Consider the following 10,698-nt stretch of genomic DNA (forward strand, 5'->3'; position numbering starts at 1 on the left):
GAGCTGGTAATTCAGAACTCACATCAAGCTTTCCTGCATGGCGGCGCTTATCTTACTCTAGCCCACACAAGGTACAAGTTCTGGATTCTAAATGGAAAACTTGCCCGACATGGCATTTAACTCCGCCATACTCACCCAATTTCGGAGGCCTTTGGGAGGCCAGTGTCAAGTCCGTCAAGCATCACCGAAAGAGAATTGTCGGTAATCACAAGCAAACTTACAAGGAACTCGCCACGGTGCTCATCAGGATTGAAGCTTGCCTAAACCCTCAGCCACTTTGTCGCTTACAGCCGATCCAGACGACTTAGAAGCTCTCACGCCGGCACATATTCTCATTGGCGACCACCTGCTCGCATCTGCCTATTGTCGCCCTCAAAACTCGTCGTTCCATGAGCAACTTTTGTCCCATCAAAATTTTATCCGTCAGCTTTCGACGCAATGGAGCCGAGATTGGCTGTCCCATCTTCAAACTTACTCAAAATGGTGTCAGGAAACGGAGAATTTGGAAATCAACTCATTAATACTTATCAGGGACGATCTACTGCGTCCAACGCAATGGTCGCTCGGTAAAATTACCATTCTCCATCCTGGAGAGGGTTCACTCCTTCGAGTTGTAACACTGAAAACCAAATCAGGCAATCAAAAGAGCTCCATCTCCAAGCTTTGTCGACTCCCGATCTCATGCTACCATGAACCAGCTGTTTCTCCCTTGGTATTCAATTGCATCCGTATGCCATTTCTCTTCTCTTTGTCTTAGCCGCTACTAGTACAAGCCATTTTTAGATCCAGAATCCTGAACAATACATGTATCATGCTAATTTCGCATTGGCGGGCGGCATGTTCAGTCCCACGGTACTTGGTTCATCCCTGCCAACTGAATAAGACCTTCTTGAAATTTGCGTGTGTGTGGTGTGGGGAAGCGCTGTCAGTCGACCGGGTGTGTTGGCATTGATGACTGTGCTCTGTCGGTGTTGGGGACACAAACAGAGACGATCGCAATTTGTTTTAGATAGAGTGTTGAGTGATATGCTGTATAACCAACAAGCAAGAGTTCCCCTCATGTTCCACCATGTTATGATGACGCCTTAACTCCACTAATTCATGAAAATGAGCGGATGGACAGTATTAAAGGGTTTCATTTCCTCAAGAAATCTCTTCCAGCTGGTCGAGATTGCGATATTCGTCACATTCCTTTGATGGCCGCTACTTATTGGGTGGCATGGGACACATAAGTTTAGCTTTATAACAACCCACGCGTGGTCTTCTCCAATCACATGAACATGTTGTCCCAGTTGCCAAACCTTAGCAAGGAGAACGTCGCTTGTGAACGGTTGTGTTTACTCTTGTGCTCTGAATTTTTGTCTATTCTGTGATTTTTTGCGAGTGTTTTGTGTTTGTTTATTAACAAAGCTCAGTCTAACCGCTGGGTTAGTGTGTTTAGTGTTTTTTACTAGATCTCCCAGTGATTATAGTTATTTTAACATTTATATTAGATTTGTTTAATCTCCTAGCTTTGTTAGTGTAATTCTTATACTCACTAAACTTGCTAAATTTCTTTGATTCTCACTCTCTCTCCCGCTCTATATTACAACTGTAACTTAAACTCTCTCTGAACCTGCCAAATTTCTGGTAGACTTTTTGTGTGCTATTCTCTTGTCTCTCTCTCTCTCTCTCTCTCTCTCTCTCTTGCTTGCTTCACATTGTAACTGTTCCTGCGTAAAGTTGTCAGTGTCCCACAAGCAACGCTCAATCGATAGAAGATTTTTTCTCTCGTGCTCTCTAACATTTAAATTATTACGCGATCTAGCGCTCTTATTTTTTTTCGTGTTTTGTGCCTTTGTGGTTTTGGAATTTGATCCCAGTGCCAAATTTACTCGAGGTATTTTTTATATATTATTTTATTTTATTTAATTTCCTTAAAATGGCCCTTGTCTGCTCTAAGAAAAATTGTACTCTTTCGTCTTCAACTAAAGACCCTTTTATTTTCTGCTGGCTCTGCGAGTCGATAATGCACGTTAAATGCGCAGGATTACTGGTAGAGTCAAAGACTTCATTGATCAGAATTCTGGACTCATGTGGTCATGTGGATCCTGCAAGGAAATGGTTGTTGAGATGAGCGGCTTTATGAAGCAGACTCGAGATAGCCTTTTGAATCTCTCTAGTGCTTTTAAACAGCTCAATGAGGGGTTCAATTCCGTTTGTGCCCAATTTAATAATAAAAAATTACTAACTGAGTCGCCTAAACGTAAAAAAACCAGCTTAGCGGCAGTTAATACGGTCACGGTATCCACCCTAAATCCGAACTTGGTGGCTGCAGCAGTCTCTGTTGACACTGTGGTAAGTGAACCCACTGCGCCTATGGATACAGCTGTTTTAGGTGAAGTCACTGCTTCTCGAAGTCGGGTGGTAAAAAAACCTTCAGTGCCGGCTACGGTGCCGACCGTACCTATAGGTACAGAAGTTACCGTTTCTGGCTCTCAGCTTAGTGAGGTGCAATCTGCTGCTGGGGGACGTAAGAAATTATCAGTTGTTCCACATAAAAAACAATTATTTGTTTCGAGATTGACCCCAGATACCACATCTGAGGATGTTTTGGAATTTATTCGTGAAAAATTCCCATCCGAGAAAATTTCAGTGGAACAATTTAGATTTTCATATGCTCGTAGTATATCGTCGTTTAAAATATTTGCTCCGCCTAATGTGTTTAAGGTACTACTTTCTGAAAGCTTTTGGCTTAATGATGATTTAGTAATAAAAGGATTTGTTCCCAATAAACCGAGAACAAGTAACAGACCTTCCACTGCGCCAAAAAACTAAAAAGTTTATTTTTGGCTTATCAAAATGTTAGGGGACTAAATATCAAGCTACCCAAGCTTTATGCTGACTCCTCTGCATTTACTGCTGATATTTTGGCTTTTACGGAAACTTGGCTGAAACCAGAGATATCTGTCAATGAAGTTCTGTCAAACAATTTTAATGCCTATAGGACCGATCGCTCCTCACGTAGGGGAGGCGGTGTGCTGATTGCCGTTAGCACTAGCCTAACATCCGAGAGAATTCACTCTGATACTCCTAATGAAATTGAATTTGTTAGTGTGAAAGTTTCCTTGCAATCATTCTCAATATTTGTTACATGTTCCTATATTAATGTTATATATTAAATAGACAACTAGATCTTGTGTTTGTTTCAGACCCGTCTGAAGTCACGGTATCTAGAATTGACGCTCTTGTTGTACCTGAAGACCGATATCATCCAACAATGGAATTGACAATCTGCCTCCCATGCGTTGATACCCTCTCTCCTTTAGTTTCTCAAACTAAAGTGAGATGTTTTCGAAAATGTAACTATAAAAAACTTAACGACATGATTTCTCAATATAATTGGACAGAATTGTACAATTGTATGGATATTGAAAGTGCCACTGAACACTTCTATATAGTGTTAAATACCTTTTTTAATGAATGCGTTCCTGATAGGTTTCCTTCAAAGACAAACAGGCCACCTTGGTTTACCAATGCGCTTCAAAGACTTAAAAACCTTAAGACAAACACTTATAAAAAGTATAAGAAATCGGGTAAGCCATCTGATTTTTCGAAATATGTGGTGGCTCGATCGGATTTTAATGTTCTCAATAGCCATTGCTATTCTATGTATTTAAGTCGATGTAAATTTGAATTTTCAAATGATCGGAAGCAGTTTTATAACTTTGTCAATGCCAAGCGTAAGTCGTCAGCATTGCCTTCATCGGTACGTTTTAACTCAATGGAGGCATCGACGGATTCTGAAATTGCTAATTTATTTGCCGAGTTTTTCCAAACTACTTATAGTTCGGCTGCTTGGTCAAATTCTAACAACCCTAATCCCTTAAATAAGGCAAATTGTATCTTTACCCCTGAAATTACGGAAATTTCTCTCGTAAGAGACTTAGAAAAAACAACGCCAACTTATTCTCCCGGTCCTGATGGACTCCCCGGGTGTGTGCTTAAGTTTTGTGCGTCAACCATATGTAAACCGATTCTTAAACTTTTTAATTTGTCTATTTCATCGTCAGTTTTTCCTACTATCTGGAAGGACTCTTTTATCATTCCACTTCACAAAAAGGGTGCGAAGGCGGATGCCCAGAATTACAGAGGTATTTCTAAATTGTCGGTAATTCCTAAAGCATTTGAACGTATTATTACTTCTCATTTGCAACATTTATGTTCCTCGCTAATATCACCGTGTCAGCATGGTTTTGTTAAGCGAAGATCGACCACCACCAACCTTCTGGAATTGTCATCTATTGTAATAAATGGATTTAAGAATAAAATGCAGACTGATGTTATATACACTGATTTTAGTAAGGCCTTTGACTCTGTCAACCACTCTCTTCTCTTATTCAAATTAAATCAGCTTGGGCTTCCATGTAATCTATAAACTTGGATTTCAAGTTATTTGAATGGTAAGACTCAGAGGGTTATATTCCAGAACGCTGCCTCAAAACTGATCTATGTGACATCTGGAGTGCCTCAGGGTAGTCATTTGGGCCCTTTGCTGTTTACTTTGTTTATTAACGATCTTCCCTCTATCATAACACACTCTCGTGTACTAATGTATGCTGATGATGTTAAGCTTTGTTTATCACATAATGATATAGCGTCGGGTTTCAACTTACAGTCAGATATTGATTGTTTTCAGGGATGGTGTGAGTATAACCTTTTAAATTTGAACTGTCTTAAATGCAACGTTATCACTTTTCATAGGGGTACTCCTACTTTTGTTAGTTACTCTCTTCAAAATACGTCACTCGACCGTATATATTCAGTTAATGACTTAGGCGTTCTTCTGGACCCAAAACTTAAATTTGACTGCCACATAATGTCCACTGTCAGCAAGGCCATGAGTGTTCTTGGGTTTATAAAGCGTTGGTCAAAAGAATTTGATGACCCTTATACAACCAAATTATTATTTACCTCCCTTGTCCGTCCTATTTTGGAATATTGTTCTTCGGTTTGGAGTCCACAATATCAAGTGCATATTGACCGTATTGAGTAGGTATAAAAAAAATTTCTTCTTTTTGCCCTTCGTAGTTTGAACTGGGATCAAAACATAAGGCTACCTTCCTATCAGAGTAGATTACTATTGCTTAATTTACCTACCCTTGCAAATCGTAGAACAATGCTTGGTACTATTTTTATGCAAAATCTTATAAGAGGTGATATTGATTCTGTAGAACTTGTAAACCGCCTAACTTTCAAAGTTCCTGTTAGACTAACACGAAATTATTATCCCCTAAATTTACCACGATGTACATCTAATTTTTCTACGTTCTATGTAATAATTATAACAACCTTTATCATTTAATTTGCACTTCAACTTCTATCCCGGTATTAAAAACTAATATTTTAACTCATTTGCTTCATTCTTAGATGCTTCTTTTATTTTCATTTGTGTCCCGTCTCTATTTGTTTTTTGTATCTTCCTCGCGAACTCGTATTTTTTGCCCAAATTGATAAAAGGGCCCCGCGCGTAACAAGCACGTGCTTGGTGTCGTTGGGCCACTTGTTTGTACTGCTCGTAGTGCATCAACGTCCATCATATATCTGAGCAGCCGCCTGTAACAACATCAACACGTCACTGCAGGACGATGATCACTGGCTCGCTCATTATTTGACTGCAAAATTACCGAAAGACCTCTTCCGCCAGTGGATAATTTTCGCGTTCATCTTCTGCAAGTTGACGAATGATTCTGATGCCGGTGAATGGTGCAGAAGCGGTACCGAAAGTTACAGTTCAGAGACAATATTCCTTGATGTTTCCATTCGCCGCCCAATCCGCTGGTACTGCGTGAAGTCTGGATGTACGTCGAAGCAACAGTACATGCCCTGGATGTCGGCGGTGAAAACATGTCGGTACTGTCTCGAACTTAGCAACAATGCAGGGAGATCATTTTGTAGAGTGGATCCTACGGACAATACATCGTTTAGAGATCGACCGTTTGAGGTCTTCGCCGATGCGTCGAATACAATGCGCTGTTTGTCCGCATCCCGTTGATAACGCCGCTCTAATTGCAGAAACCTGAGATCTATGCGCTTTAAGTGATATTGAGGATCCGATAGCTGGAGCCCGTTGATGTGTTTCCAATTTTGAGGCGAAAACGAGTGGTTTGGTAGATGTGAGGTGAGCGAGTTCAAAACGTACGCAGGGTCGACATTCAGATTGAACGTTGGGCTTAGCGACGTTCGGATGCAGCATCTTGCCGTAAAGTTGCTCCGTTGACCAGTAGTTTGGCTGACACCGGCGATCGAAGCGCGGATTCTGCATCGTGGAAGCTGCAGAGCTTGGACTGTATGCTCTGAGATTATTGTAGTTCCCGACCCCTGATCAATGAGGGCAGTTATTGATTCTTGAGCGCCGCTCTGGGGGTGGCAGACAATAGAACGTGCGGTAGCTAACAAGATATTCTGTCGCGTTGCATAGGAGGCTGTGGAAGAATAACATTGTAGGCTTGGGTTAGCAGGGGGGCTTACTGGTTCCCCTCATGGTCCTGCATGTTCAGTTGTGACGCCGTGCCGAAAATGATCTACACGGCTGTCATAGTATGAGCGGTTCTTGGGAGTAGTTAAAGGCCTGATGTTCAAATATAACAATTCAACCTTTAATTTATTAGCTTATAATGTTTACACTTCACGATTGTTCATTAATTAACTTTTAAGAAATGGGGTCGCAATGGACAGAAAAGAAAAAGGAACCATGTTGTTCCGGTCGCTGAAGCTCATGTTCCCTTTTCTTTTCTCAAGTTCTGTAGAATTGCCAGTTGGATTGACCCTCGTATTCAGTTGCAAGCGCTATCTGCTGTGTGGATGAACCAAGTACCGTACCGAGCTTGCGTAAAAATTGTTTTCTCCATCGTTCTAAAAATTTTGTGATGCGTATTGGTTAACAAAATTGCAGTCTTACGAGATTTTGTATTTAGCAACGTAATATCATATGGTGGTTATATTAAAAAACTTTTATGCAAGCTTGAACCTTTTTCGAATACAATTCCAATTTCCTTTAGAATATATTTATTATTATTATCAAAGAAACATTAAACATCAATCGTAACAGTATCTTTCAACAATTTTCTAATGTTAAACAACTCGTTGTACTAATCCGCTTTACGGGTTATATTCAACTGAACGGTCATGTATGAGGAGACAATAGGCTTGGGTTTTTTCATGACTTGGTGTCTTCAGTTCTATTGAAATTCTCACATAGTGTAGGACCAGTTTTCACTGATTCGTTTTGATATGAAAGATCAACCACAATAATATGGACCTGCAATTTAAATTCATTTGGGGTCAAAAATGGTTGTGAGTCACGATTATGGTAACTAGATTGATATCTTGCACACATTTCATATAGGTGAGCATACTGATTCTTACTAAAATCAACATTCAGATTATCATATGGATATGACTCAGAATTCAAGTGAACTTTCAAGTTTGATAAATTATTTGTGATTAATTTTCCATTTAGCGTAAATCCAATTATTTTAAATCTTGGTTTTTCGCGGTTAGCCGACAATTTCACATTCTATCTGTGTTGACTCCCATATCCCAATTTGGGGTTAACATATTAATCCTAACACCGGAATGCGGTTGGAAGGATTACACCACTTTTAATAATATCGTACATCTAATTTTTGCAAAATCGCTGGAAGTTACATGGCGAGTTTTTGAGGTTATGTTCGTCATTTCCAGTTTAAGAGTTTGGTCATTTTTGGTTTGTTCAAAAACATCGCCAAGTTAGCATCAATACTAGTTCGTGTTTACAATTTGACCCAACAAATTTTTTAATGGTACAAAAAAGTTGAAGTGGGGTCCCGTAGAAATTTCGTCTCCACTGTTCTAACCTGAAGATAATAGATTTTGAATTTGAAGATTATCCAGATATATAACATTTTTAAGGGTCATAAGTCATACCGACATGCACTTGACACGTGGGAAACGTTGTATTTAGTTGTTACCTAGCAGTATTTTGATGGTTACTATCTGTTTAGTCTTGGATTTGGCTGGTTACTATCTGTAAAGTACCTGTAAAGTACTTGGTTTCGGATGGTTACTATCTGTATAGTATCTGTAAGGTCCATGGTTTTAGATGATAACTAACTGTTAACGAGTTGTTATAGTGTCTTATCAGGAATGATCAAATCACACAAGTTAATGTTTCTTAGCTGTGTTAGCCATTCCATCCCAGAATCATGAACTATAAAAATGAGAAAGATCATACACCTCACTTACGAAAAACCAACCTGCTGTGAACTATCATTACCTGACAGTGATAAAAATCACATGCCCAAGACCCAAGGCGCGGCACGACTGATAAGATCTATATCTCAAGAGGATGAAATTACGACCGTGCAACAACTCGCAATTAGCCGACGTACCGCATTGAATAAAATACTTTCTCAGATGTTAGATTATTTTTAAAGCATTAATTTGTTTATCTCACATTAACATTATAACATGTTTCGAGGGCATCATTGCCTAACATAGGAGCGTTTTTTAATCTTATTTCTGGTTCAAGTTTATGATAGAGGTATTGGAACCTGGTAATATCTGTTTTAAGTTGCCAACTATTTTTCTAGTTCTAGTTTTCTAGTTCTATTCTATTTGTACTCTATTTGTATGAGTTAGGCATCATTGTCTAAGATTTTGAATAATTTAAATAAACTCTTTAGTTACAATACTCACCTGGTTTTCGTGATTCATTATGGGGGGTTGATCTGCTTGGACTTTGATTTCTAGCTGTTATTAACTGTTATGAGCTATTATTAGATGGTTATTATATTTACTTGTTGATTACTTGTTGTTATTAGCTGTTACTTTATGTTATTAGGTGTATACAAAATGTTTACTAGATGTTATTAGCTGGTAACTAGCTGTTTAGTATCTGTTTACTTGATGCTTACTAATTGTTATTAGCTGGTTTTTAGCTGTTCTTAACTTCTACGAGCTGTTAAGGTCTTTTGTTAAGAATGAACACTAGTCGACTTTCGATGTGAAGTAAACACTTACACTGTGATTTTCAATGTGTTTGCAACGAGGGTGGTCCGATAAGTACTTAGCCTCCAAAAAAAAAAGAAAATTTTTGAAAAGTGGCGATTTATTTCTCAACATAATCTCTTTTTAGCTCGATACACTTGGCCTCTGTGGCGGTGACGACCTCCTCATTCGAGTCAAATTTCTGTCCAGCGAGTGAATTTTTCAAGTTTGGAAACAAAAAGAAGTCACACGGGGCCAAATCTGGAGAATATGGTGGCCCAATTCGTAGCCCAATTCGACCAGTTTGGCCTTGGCAAGAGCGGAAGTGTGAGCCGGTGCGTTGTCATGATGGAAGAGCACTTTTTTGTTCGCCAAATGCGGCCGTATGTTCTGCAATTCGGCGGCGAATCGGCGCAATAATTCGGCATAGTGGAGCCCTGTGACCGTTTTGCCCATCTACAGGTAGTCGATGTAGATCACACCTTGTGAATCCCAAAAAACGGTGGCCATCACCTTTCCGGCCGATGGGACAGTCTTTGCCTTCTTCGCCGGGTGAATTTTACTGTTTCGCGGCACCCATCGCGCCGACAGCCTTCTCATGCCCAAAATTTCATGCAGGATATTACCCACGCGGTCTTTTTACATGCCTAGCTGTCACCTGTCAGTTATCTCGCGTTTCTTCAATCGGCGGTCTGCCAATACGAGATCGTGAATTTTTGTCACAAGAATCGAATCACAGACTGATATTGCTCTTTCTCCATTTTTCTAAAATCCGCGGACACGTCCGATTCCACACGCAGTCAAAACAAAACTACGAGTCCGATTCGGCTGAAATTTCGACAGTAGCCCTGACGAGAATGTACTACACGATAGTAAATTTCTCTTGCGATAGTGACGCCATCGGACGGTGAGGCTAAGTACTTATCGGGAACGCGAGAAAGATTGCAAAACCAAAATATCTGAAGATTGATATCTGATAGGAACATGACCGATTATGTTGGGGAAAGATGTATACTGATTGTAAATCTAATTAAGAAATCAAAGGAACCCGATTAGTTGTTCACTAGCTTTCAGAGCTGTTTACGAGTAGAAGCTGTTTTCATAAACAATTTTGATTCATATTGACAGATATTAACAGAATATAATAATATCATCCACTTAAACTAGTATATTGTAAAAATAAATTATTTCCTTCTTTCCTATCCTTCCATTTTTTGTAGGTATCGATTGTTTCTCAAGTCCTATAACAAAATTATCCTTAACTACGATATCTAGCTTTACATCCCATAATTATAGTTCTTAGCTACAATAAAACGTCTAGAAAGAAACAAACATATGAATGTCAAAAAACGATTTGAAACTTGGGAAAGTAATGGAAATCGCTCCGGCGTATTACAGTAAAAACAAAAACACAGTGATTATCCCATTTTCTATGACCATAACAAATGTGTGTACCCACACCAAAATGACCGATTTGAAAGTAATGGAAATCACTTCGGCGTATTACAGTATAAACAAAAACACTGTGATTATCCCATTTTCTATGACCATAACAAATGTGTGTACCCACCCCAAAATGACCAATTGTGTCCTTTGTCCCAAATGTCTGTGGCTTTCACTTATAAATTTGTCACCGATAATTTAAGTCCCATTAAGCAAACCACCCATTGGTAACCGTACCATAATCCC

The sequence above is a fragment of the Drosophila suzukii genome, unplaced genomic scaffold (assembly GCF_043229965.1).
Source record: "Drosophila suzukii unplaced genomic scaffold, CBGP_Dsuzu_IsoJpt1.0 scf_12, whole genome shotgun sequence".
NCBI lineage: Eukaryota > Metazoa > Arthropoda > Insecta > Diptera > Drosophilidae > Drosophila > Drosophila suzukii.